The 12,395-nt window shown below is 44.2% G+C and overlaps 1 protein-coding gene across 3 annotated transcripts in view; it reads right to left on the reverse strand.

Annotated features, from left to right (window-relative positions):
• LOC147905889 (N-terminal nucleophile aminohydrolases (Ntn hydrolases) superfamily protein) overlaps positions 1–12,395 on the reverse strand; it is a 125,504-nt gene that overhangs the window by 86,693 nt on the left and 26,416 nt on the right. The window lies entirely within an intron of this gene.

Consider the following 12,395-nt stretch of genomic DNA (forward strand, 5'->3'; position numbering starts at 1 on the left):
CCAAATGTCATCATTTTAGCCTCTCCACTTGGTGCACCTTTTTACCCCTCTCTTGGGGCACATTTAAAACCACTTGCCCCTTGGCATTATTGCACATTTAGGTGCACCTAGGCCTTAGCACTCAGAACTACCTAGTCAATGCCATTTCACCCTCACATAGGACCTTGGCAGTTACTTCTCTTGACCATTTCAATTACGCACATTAACTATTACAAAAAGTTGGTCATCTAAGAGAAAATGCCCACCGATCTTTCTGAGGTCATGCTATCTCGGCTAGAGCATAACATTCCTTCCCTCTTCAAGCATCAGCGTCCTCGATGATGAAATCTGGGAACACTCTCCGTAACTGGTATACGGATTCCCAAGTAGCTTCGGATAGAGGCTGACCATGCCATGCAACCAACACCGTGGGTATCTTCCGATTTCGTATTTGCATTGTTCCTCAGTCCAGGATTCTTGTTGGCTTGCGCCTTGCATTATCCTCTATCTCCTGAAACAAAACCACACCTTCGATTAGTGAGTCACCTGTATGCAAAATTTTCTTTAAGCGCGAAACATGAAAAACCGGGTGCACCTTACACCCCTATGGCAATTCTAATTTATAGGCTACACTGCCTATTCTCTTTAGAATTAAACACGGCCCACAGTATCGAGGTGATAACTTAGCACACTCTCCTGAAGTCAACGACTTCGAGTGCGAAGGAACTTTGAGAAAAACTTTTTCTCCTTCCTTAAATACTCTTATAGACCGGTTTTCATCCGCATACACCTTGGCTCTATCCATAGCCTGGCGGATATTAGCTCTCGCAAGTGCTAGCATCTCCCGCATCTGAACTACAAAGTTCGCGGCACTAGGCAATTTCTGAGGTACTCCAACTATAGTTGGATTTGCTGGTCTATAACCATAGTTCAATTCAAACGGACTGAACCCGATAGAGGAATGTTTCCTATCATTGTAGGCAAACTCCAACAATGGCAACCACTTGTCCCATGTATGTTGCCTCAATGACACATATGTACTCAGCATATTCTCTAAAGTCTGGTTGACTCTCTCCGTCTGACCATCCGTCTCAGGATGATTCCCACTACTCATTCCCAACTCAGCCCTTAGTGTCTCAAATACCGCTGTCCAAAAATGACCGGTAAATCTGACATCTCTGTCTGACACTATGGATCTAGGCAATCCATGCAGACGAAATATATGTCTAATGAACAAATCCGCCACTTGCGGGGCACTAACAGACTCTCTAGTCGGAATGAAGTGAGCCATCTTGGTTAGACGATCAACCACCACAAGGATAGAATCATACCCTCCTTGCGTCGTAGGCAGTCCTAAAATAAAGTCCATGGAAATGCTCTCCTTTTACTGAATATCAGGATATCGTCAATAAAATGTACTACCAACTTTCCGATATACGGACGTAGTAGATCGTTCATAAGCATGACGAAGGTCGCTGGAGCATTGGTAAGTCCGAAGGGCATTACCAAAAACTCATAATGACCAAACCTGCTCCTGAAAGCGGTTTTATGCACATCCTCGGCTCTAATCCGGATCTGATGGTAGCTGCACTTAAGATCTATCTTGCTGAAAATCACGGCTCCATGTAATGCATCTAGCAAATCATCAATCCGAGCCATCGGATACCTGTGCTTAACAGTGATATTATTCAATGCTCTGTAATCTATACAGAGGCGAAACGTATCATCCTTTTTCTTCTTTAATATCACTCGCGAAGCAAAAGGTGAGAAACTTGGTTGAATCTGCCCCAACTTGAGGTATTCTTCCAGTTGTCTACGCACCTCCGCCTCTTCAGCAAAACTCATTCTATGGGGAGGTCTATTTACAGGTTCTGCCCCCGGGATCAGTTCAATCTTATGTTGAACTTTCCGCTCTGGAGGTAACCCATAAGGTAGTTCATCCCTAAAACATTCAGAGAACTCCTCTCTTATAAGATTAGCCAGCTTGGCCATCTCACTACTTTGCGTAACATCAGTGCTAGCCGAAGAATCATCAACCGGCTCTACCGATGCTGTGCAAAGGAATAAAAACTCTACTTGAGCTTTTCTGATTTCCATCACGGAAACCAACGGTCCTTGAGGTATATCTTTTTCACCTCGCAAGACATAAAGCACATCATTCATCTTGAACTGATCTACATTCTTTTTCCAATCAATGGCTGGATTCTTCCTAGAATGCCATGCCATACCCAGGGCTATATCTGCATGAGCAAGCTTGGTCATTTCAAAATCAAGCTTCTCAGCATAGTCCTGAATCCGAAGCTCCAACTGAGTAACCCTTTGGTCCCATACTTCAGTTGAACTTCCATCTGCCATCCTGACTGTATACACATAGTCAGATGAACTTGTCTTTAATTTCAGCCTCTTCACGAGCTTGGAGTTAATCACATTGTGAGTTGACGCCGAGTCAAACAACACAATGACATCATGACTGGCCACTTGCCCTTTCATTTTAATTAACTCCGTATCATTAAAGGCCGTATACCCCGTTGTTGCGGGCTTAGATAGAATGTTATCAGGTGCACTCGTCACTAACTTAGCAACAGATACACATAACAAACAAGGTACTAACCTCTGAGAAGGTCCCGCTAGTTGCATCTGCATATGTTCCGCATTGGGACTCTTCTGCATTTCCACGTCGCATTCAGATATTATCATATTAGCCGTGCGACGGTCTTTATTCAATGGACAATCCTTCCACTGATGTCGCTGAAGGCAGCCGAAGCACAATCCTTCTTTTCTAGCTTTCTCTTTTTGTTCAGGGGTCAACGAGGACTTTGACCAAGCCCGGGCTGCCATTGGAGTTATTTTCCTTTTCACCCCAACGGTGGTACTTGTTTTTACTGGTCCCTCAACCGGCTTCACCTGCTTGGTTTGGCCACTTGGCTGCGAGACACTTGTCTTTGAAACCCATTTCCTCTGAAATCCTCCTTTTTTCGGGTACTCATACTGAGTTCCTGCCTGCACAAATCCACCAGATCTGCCCCTGGCATCCTCATAGTTCAGGGCTACTGCAATAGATTCATCTAATGTAGTCACATATTTAGCCCGAACTTCCATTTTGATTTTGTCGTTCAGTCCATAGATATAGTCTTTTAACTGAACCGACATAGAGAGAGGGTCTGTTATTTTCATGACACATTCCCTGAATTTGTCGGTGTACTCTGCCACCGACAGACTCCTCTGACGAAGATTTCTATAAGCATCCCAAGCTCGGGACTCTTCATCAGGTGGGAGAAAGTGTTTCTTAAATTCAGCTTTAAACCCTTCATAGGTGGTAGGAGCAACTTGATCCTTCTGTTGCTTTATCCACCATCTATCCGCTGCCTCGATAAACAGGTGCGTGGCCTCACGGATTTTCTTTAGATCAGATCTAATTTCACAAATGGCGAAGGCTTCTTCCCACTTGTGTAACCAAACCTCGATCACATCAGAGCTGCGCTCGGTCATCCGACCAGCGTACTTCTCCGGTCTATAATTAGCAATATTAGGCACTTTGACCCTCGCGCGCTCTAATGAATGTATACTGGGCTCTGGCTCTGCTGGAGCTTTGCCCTTATCAATTCTAGACGGTCTAGCCGACAAGGCTCGTACCATCTCCCTAATCTCATTCTGACCAGCATTCACTTGAAGCTGCTGGTTCATAATCTGCTGTAAAGCATCTTCTAATATCGAAATCCTACCGATCAAAGTAGGTGCTGCATGATGTGACATCTGTTGTGTAGACTGTACTCTAGACTCACTAGGATTCACCCTAGAATTATGCCCTTCTGCCTCCATAGTTTCACAATGGAAAATGGTTTTTTTTTTTTTAATTTTTCTTTCTTCTTTTCTCACGCGAAAACTCCAAAAGTACAGCACTTTAAAATCCCTTTCTGTATAGGAAGAACTACTGCAAACTGAAAACCTGAAACATATATATATATAAGAGAAAAGATGCTCCCTGGTTGTCTTCGAAGGATGTTCGCAACAATCCCGGCTGCTCAGCCTCAATCGTTCACAGCGTACTCAATTTTGATGTTCATATGCAGACCGTGACGTCTATAATCTTTTCTCCAAGTTGCTTTTTTTTGCAAAGGCGTCAACACGTATCCCCTTTTTTTTTTTTAACAGCAAACTGTAAAAACAGTAATCACCTGGCCAAAATTTAACACTGTACTTGCAACGGCTGAAATATCTAACGGACCAATTCCTCTCTGAATCGTCAAGGCGGAATACTCCGTTGGTTTCCAGGTATACGCCGTTCAACCAAAACTTGCGTCAACTCACTAGCGACGGCCTAATCCCATAAGACAGCGCACGATCTGGAACTTAAATCTGCGCCTACGTTTTTTTTTTTTCCCAGCGACCATCCGTCCCAAATTATTCCAACCTTTGCGTCACCTCTGCGCTCAAGCCCCAATTGAGAAAACGTCGTCAACCTTGACGACCTCCATTGCAGTAATCCAGCGCCCACGATTCATAGGCCAATTGCACGGCAGCGCGTTACGGGACCCCCAGGTCACCCCGCTAGCCTTTTTACATTGACAGTCGGGAACGCCGTCGATCAGGCGTCACCAGCAGCTCCATCACCGCCTCATTTCGTCACATAGTCTAGTCACGTTTACCCCTCTCTTGTCCCTTACTCTCTCCACAAGGCTCTGATACCAACTATCAAGAACTCAATCTCTTGTTCACGAATCTCTGTTCCTACGTTGACACCGATCACGGGCGATGGCATTCAATTGTTCCACCCAGCCTAACTCTCGTGGATCACAGATCTTCTAATTAATTCGTTCCTTTGTTTTTTCATGCTTATCCACGAGACCCTCATTTCCCTAGATAGTTCTCCTTGCCAAATGTCATCATTTTAGCCTCTCCACTTGGTGCACCTTTTTACCCCTCTCTTGGGGCACATTTAAAACCACTTGCCCCTTGGCATTATTGCACATTTAGGTGCACCTAGGCCTTAGCACTCAGAACTACCTAGTCAATGCCATTTCACCCTCACCTAGGACCTTGGCAGTTACTTCTCTTGACCATTTCAATTACGCACATTAACTATTACAAAAAGTTGGTCATCTAAGAGAAAATGCCCACCGATCTTTCCGAGGTCATGCTATCTCGGCTAGAGCATAACAGAGGAAATGAATCAATTGTATGACTATGTGCAGACCAGGAGGAAAGGAATCAATTCCAATAATATATTGCCATATGAATTCATTAAGTTCCCTGCCTTATCCATTCCTTTGAAGGGACTTTCACAAAAGGCAATTGTGCAAGGATTGTGCTTAGTACAAGCCAAGAACATGTTCCAAAAATGGGTCATCCCTCACTGAAGAGGCAGCATACATCTTGCCTATCCCTCGATGAAGAGGCTTGGGCTGGAACTAGGCTGCCTATGGCTGGCTGTTGAAGTTAGCTAAAGAAGATCCTACTAGTGGGGGAACACTGGTGCTGTGCTATTCTGTGGATGCAGATGAATTCTCGTACTGGCCGTGTTCATTGCAATGGACGCTCCTTGTCGTGCCTCTGCTTCTCCTTTGCATTGAGAAAACCACCATACTTACCATCAGTTCCTAATTTGGGTCCAAGACCTCAAAATTCTGACTATGCCCATCGTTGTGTCTTAGTCCATCAGCTTGAAGCTTAGGACATACCATTGAATATCTGCATGAAACCCATGGATTAACTTTTGGAGCTGCCTCGGTTGTCTGTAATTGTAAGGCCACTTAAGTAAAATGGTTCTTACATTGGTAACCCGAATCAACAAGGCCCTGCCTGATCTCTGAAAACTGAATTTGGAGACAGTTTATATACTGTGGTGGCCTATGGCAAAAACTCGGGATTGTACTTGAGAAACTCAGCGCAACCATCTCTCTGCACCCCATTTGTGCCACTGCAAACTCCTTTATTGCTAAGACCTTCCAAAGATTAGTGTTAGTAATTTAGCGCTGCCGAATTCATTTACTTGTTGTTGGCTGAGCAACTCTTTTGCTGTGGAAATCGCACTCTCTCACTCTCTCTCTCTCACACACACACAACACTAGGGCCCAGGACAATCATTGGGCTGGACCCCCCCCAAGGTCTTTATTCATATAATGAAAACTGAATACAAAGTTCAACTCACCGGCTGCTTCTCTACAAAAACATACGTGAAATCTTCTTTACCAAAGAGCTCTCAGCTCATTTCTTTCGAGCAACATGCCAAGTGTCAAAATTCTAATTAGCACCTAGCTAGATTCTAGTTACATGACTCAAGGGGCAAAACTCTAGGGTCTTCGTAGCCCTCGGTCACATGGACACCTGCTGGCTGCCCACTAGGCTCCAGAGATCAATCAGCCCCTCTTAGAACCTACAACCATTAATTAAAGCGCACATAGCCATGGCACCCATTAATTGTTAGCGCTTTTGCATGCAAATAAATTCTAGACTAATCCTAGTCTCTGTGGGCGTCCCCACCAAGCAAACATGGGCACATTAAATAATTAACTCTATGGTTGACCGAAGCCAATCCTTCTAGCCATAATTAGGGACTTTGACCAGGGGTCAAGGCGCCTTAATTAATGCTAAAACTCTTCGACCGGAGTCGGTAATGATCTACACGTTGACCAGAGTCAACTTGCTTTGGCCAAAGCCAAGTCTTGTTGACTGAAGTCTTGGTTAACCGCAGTTAACCCTCTTGGCATACGCCATGTCTTCCTAACCAAGGTTAGGCTTACTTAACCAAGGTTAAGTATCTTTGACCGGAGTCAATACTTTGACCAAAAAGAAATAACTTTTGAGCATAATTAAATAAATAAGTGACTCTTTAATTATGATCAAATAAATAGTCAATTAAAACTTTGACTTTGGAGTATTTACAACTTGGTGACATCCCCTCGGCTTCCATTCAGTTGATCTCAACTGAAAAGCTTCTTTGTAAATATCCAAAAGCTGTGGATGATCAGACAGCACGTCTTCATCCATCCACTTAGCATCCAATGCAGAATCGTTTTGAATTTTACAAGATATCTGTAAAATTCCTTGCCCTCGGAGCCTTTGCATACAGTATGATACACAATTTGTTCTAGCTTAAGGACCACCTCCACTTCTGGTGAATCCTCTGTTACTAGCTCTTTAGACTCCGATCCCTGAAATTTCTTTAGAAGACTCACATGACAGGCATTGTGAATCCTCCAATGCTCTGGCAGTGCCAACCTGTATGCAACCTCATTAATCTCTTCTGTAACCCTGAAAGGGCCATAGTGTCTGGGAGATAACTTTGCATACACTTTTTGCTTGCCCTTTAGCTTGCAGAGCCTAGCTTTCTCGAACTTCAAAAGCACCCAATCCCCTTCCTTGAGATCTAATTGTCTCCTATGCTTATCTGCAGCCTTCTTATGCTTTTCTTGAGACCTTTCTATTGCTGTCCGGACCTGGCTGAAACCTGTTTGGAGGTCTCTGACAAACTGATCAGCTGCAAATATTTCATCTTTGGACCTTAGGATAGGTGGCAGAATCACCTTCCCATAGATGACCTCAAAGGAGGCTTTCCTTATGGAGCTGTGAACTGTATTATTATATGCAAACTCCACCAGTGGTAGGTACTTTTCCCAGTCTGAATTTTGGTCAGCCACATAGCATTTCAGTAAATCCAACACTGTAGAATTTGCTACCTCACTTTGACCATCTGTCTGGGGATGAAAAGAAGAATAAAAATTCAGATTTGTCCCCATATTATCGAAAAGAGCTCTCCATAATAGACTAGTCATTCTGGGATCTTGGTCACTGACAATGGACTTAGGCATACCATGGTGCTTAAAGATATGTGCCATGAAAAGCTTAGCCATATGATCTGCCTTTATAGTTTTGCACACTGGAATGAAATGAGCTTGCTTGCTGAATCTATCAATGATAGTCCAAATCCCATCATTCCCTGACTTTGATCTTGGCAGATCAAAAATAAAGTCCATTGCAATACTTTCCCACGGTGCCTGGGGCACGGGAAGAGACATAAGTAGGTCAGGTGCCTTCTGTCTGTCATATTTGACCTTTTGACAGGTTAGGCATTCTGTAACAAACTAATGTATATCTTTCCGCATTGCTGGCCAAAAGAATTACCTCTCTAATGCTTGAGTTGTTGCTATAATTCCTCTATGCCCAGCATAGGGGTACATGGCATTCCTCCAAAATATCCATCTTTCAAGGAATAGTGGCTGGTGGACTGCCCCTCTTGAATTTTCTGCAAAATCTCACCAAAATCTACATCTTTAGCATAATGCTCCCTCATGTCTTCCAGATCCCTATGATAAGCAATAGTTACATTGTTCATCTGAGGTCTTCAAGACAAGGCATCTACCCCGCCGTTCTAAGCTCCTGGAGTATGGACAATCTAAAAATGATGCATTGACAAAATGTTTGCCCATTTCTTGTGATTCTTGGAGAGCTTACTCTTAGTGAAAAAAAATCTGAGACTTTGGTGATCTGTTTGAACTATAAAGTCTGCACCCAAAAGATAATGCTTCCATGTATGGAGAGCATGAATTACAGCCAGCAACTCTTTCTCGTAGATTCCCAGATATCTTTTTGCATCCCGGAGTCTCCTGCTCTCGTAGGCCACTACATGACCATTCTGATGCAATGTAGCCCCAACACATTCCCCACAGGCATCACAATCCACATCAAAAGGCTGGTACAAATCAAGAACTATCAAAATTGGCTCTGTGGTCACCTTCCCTTTGAGTGTAGTGAATGCTTTCTTCAGTAGAATACCCCGTCTGAAAGCTGCATTTCTTGGTAAGGTCATGAAGTGGAGCAGCTATAACCACCACAAAATGCCTGATAAATCTTTTGTAGTAAGAACATAGGCCTAGGAAACTATGAACTTCATGCACAGTCTTCAGCTCTGACCATTCTTGAATGACTTGTGGATCTTTGCCAGATCCATCCTTGGATACTATATGCCCCAAATAGTGGATCTCTTATAGAAAGAATCCACTCTTCTTGCTGTTTGGCATAGAGCTGGTGATTTCGCAACTCTTGGGAAACCATAGCAAGATGTTCCTTGTGCTCTTCTTCGGACTTACAGAAAACAATGATGTCATCAAAGAAGGTTCATGTGAACTGTCTATAAGGTCGGAAGATATGATCCATCATTCTGTTGAAAGTAGCTGGGGCATTTGTCAACCCAAAAGGCATCACCAGATACTCATACAGCGCCCAAAAGTAGTGCAAAACGGTGTCTTGTGTATATCCCAAGGTTGTATCCTCACTCATTGATAACCACTCTTTAAGTCTATCCTGCTAAAAACTGAAGTCCCAATTAACTGGTCTAGCACATCATCAATGCGCGGAATTGAACACCTATTCTTGATGGTCATTTTGTTCAATGCGCGATAGTCAACGCACATACGAAATGAACCATCTTTCTCGTGTACAAGCAGTACACGGGAGCAAAATGCACAGAAACTGGGCTGAACCAGCCCTTTGGACAACAAGTCCTGCACCTGGGCCATAATTTCTTCTCGCTGAGTTGCACTAACTCTGTATGGGGGCCTATTAGGTGGCTCACTACCAGGAATGAGTTCTATACCATGATCTTCAAGTCTCTCAGAGGGTAGCTCCCCTAGCAAAGGGTCAAAAAAACCATCTTTAAAGTTTACAAGAAACTGAAATTTATACTTATCTGCTTCATTCATTTCAGCCTGCAATTCAACATCTCTTTCTTTTATAAAAACCATGTACGCTGAAACTGCAGACTTTATTGCTTTTCCAACTGAAATATTTATTAAGACCTTCGAAAGATCAGTGTTCGTAACTCAACGCTCCCGAATTGATTTACTTGTTGCCTGAGCAACTCTTTTGCTGTGGAAATCACTCTCTCTTCAACACACAGCACTAGGGCCCAAGACAATCGTCGGGCTGGACCCCTCTTCATTCATATAATGAAAACTGAGTACAAAAAAATACGTGAAATCTTCTTTACAAAAGAGCTCTCAGCTCATTTCTTTTGGAAGCATGCCAAGTGTCAAAATTCTAACTAGCACCTAGCTAGATTTAATTTATATGCCTCAAGGGGCAAAACTCTACGGTCTTCATAGCCCTCGGTCACATGGACACCTCCTAGCTGCCCACTAGGCTCCATAGCCCTTGGGCAATCAGCCCCCTCTTAGAACCTGCAACCATTAATTAAAGTGCACATAGCCATGGCACCCATTAATCGTTAGTGCTTTTGCATGCAAATAAATTCTAGACTAATCCTAGTCGTTGTGGGCATCCCCACCAAGCAAACATGTGCACATAAAATAACTAACTCAATGGTTGACCGAATCCAACCCTTCTAGCCGTAATTAAGGACTTTGACCAGGGGTCAAGGCACCTTAATTAATGCTAGAACTCTTCGACCTGAGTCGGTAATGATCTAGGTTGACCGGAGTCAACCTGATTTGGCCAAGATCGAAATCAACTCTTTCTGATCGGAGTTAGAGGTTCTTTGGTTAACCGCAGTTAACCCTCTTGGCATACGGCAAGTCTTCCTAACCGGGGTTAGGCTTACTTAACCGAGGTTAAGTATCTTTGACCGGAGTCAATACTTTGACCAAAAAGAAATAACGTTTGAACATAATTAAATAAATAAGAGACTCTTTAATTATGATCAAATAAATGGTCAATTAAAACTTTGACTTTGGAGTATTTACAACTTGGTGACAGCCGCCAAGCCAGGGCTTCGTCTAATAAGTGCCTGGTAGCTAGGATGCACTTTGTGTTAGAAAAGACCTATACAGAGGGTATCCTACAGCAAAAACTTAAGAGCCTCCAAGCAACTACACGCATAAGTTTTTAACTACGGAATCCAAAACTTATTTCCTCATGTGTACTCCACAAACATATGAGTGTGCAAGTCTATAAATAGACAATGATCTGAGAGAGATATAGCACCAAGAAAATATGTATTTCCATTCTCAAATGGACACAATACAAAAGAGAGATTCAAAGTCCCGCCAAACCATGGTCCTGTAATCTTACCAAAAGTTGTCCTACTATCTCCTTGGCATCTCTAGATCCCTGAGCCCGCGTGCTCCACACTGAGCTTCTGTAGACTTAGTCTCTGTGCCGTGATCTCTCATCTTGCTGCCCTAGATGTCAGCCTAGGTGGGCAGCTTCCTGTTAACTATGTCTGCAGGTCCTGTACCACCTCCCTTGGACTTGTGGAAGCCCTCATGGCTGGCCCTCTTCTACTCCAATCTGCTCTTGGAATGCTGCTCCAAGATGATGAATAAGAAGGCCCCAATGGCCCTCTTTTATAAGGGTGCCCCTCCACAAGACCAACCAGCCAGCACTAAATGGGCCAGCTTTTGCTGGCATTCCAACCGACTGGGCCCCTTGGTCTTTAAGAGCCAACCTGGTAGGCAGCCTTCTTGCTGCCCTACAAGCCCCGCCAGGCCACGACTCGGCCAGGCACACTGCCCAAACTATGGCCTGTTGTTGCAGGCCCAAGACCTGCCGAATTTCATCACCTCCAAGCTTCTGTTTTTCCACCTTTGTTACAGGCCTCTTCCAGCCTCCGGATCTGCTTCAACAGCTCCACATCATCTACTGAGCACCTCCGTACAATTGCTGACTGGTTTCGTACATCTGTTGACGTCAGCTGTCACGTAATCCTTGCACAGTCAGGCCTTCTCCATTTGCAGACAGCCACGTGGCACCTCCATACTATTGTTGTCCACCATGGTGGCTCCCAATTGCCAGGTATGTTATCCTTGTGCCGCCCACATGGCAGCCTGTTTGCTGCCCATGTGGCAGCCCCATATCTTCTTGTTTTGTTGTGAGCATGCTGCCCAATGGCAGCCAGGGTGCTGCCCATGTGGCAGCCACGTCATCCTTCCTTTGCTCTCCTCATATGGGGGCTTACACATGGGGATGGTCCACCCTCCCTTTGGTCTCCTCATATGGGGGCTTACACATGGGGATGTGACCAACCCTATTCCAACACTTTGGTTTTCCTGTGTGGGTATAATAGAAAAATAGCATTGAACTGATTGAACCAAAACATAAGCAATACTAGATCAGTGTTTCCATCATATCTTTCATATACATGTATAGATAGCTCGCCATTGGAGGCTAATCACCCTTCTAGACACAGCTTACAAGATCTTGGCTAAGGTCTTGACTCTGCATCTGAGACCCCACCTTCAAGATATCATTCACGAGACGCAGACCGGATTTGTCTACGAGCATAGCATTCTGGATAATATCTTCACTTTTTGGGAGGCAGTTGACTCGGCCAGAGAGGAGGCACAGCCTCTTGCCATCCTTCTTCTCGATTTCGAGGAGGCATATGTCAGAGTAGAGTGGTCCTTCGTGGAGGGGACTATGCAGAGACTCGGCTTCTCAGAGAGATGGATCAGAGGGGTTTC

The sequence above is a fragment of the Dipteris shenzhenensis genome, chromosome 1, assembly GCF_047967505.1.
Source record: "Dipteris shenzhenensis isolate YYH24624 ecotype China chromosome 1, Dip_SZ_1.0, whole genome shotgun sequence".
Taxonomy (NCBI): domain Eukaryota; kingdom Viridiplantae; phylum Streptophyta; class Polypodiopsida; order Gleicheniales; family Dipteridaceae; genus Dipteris; species Dipteris shenzhenensis.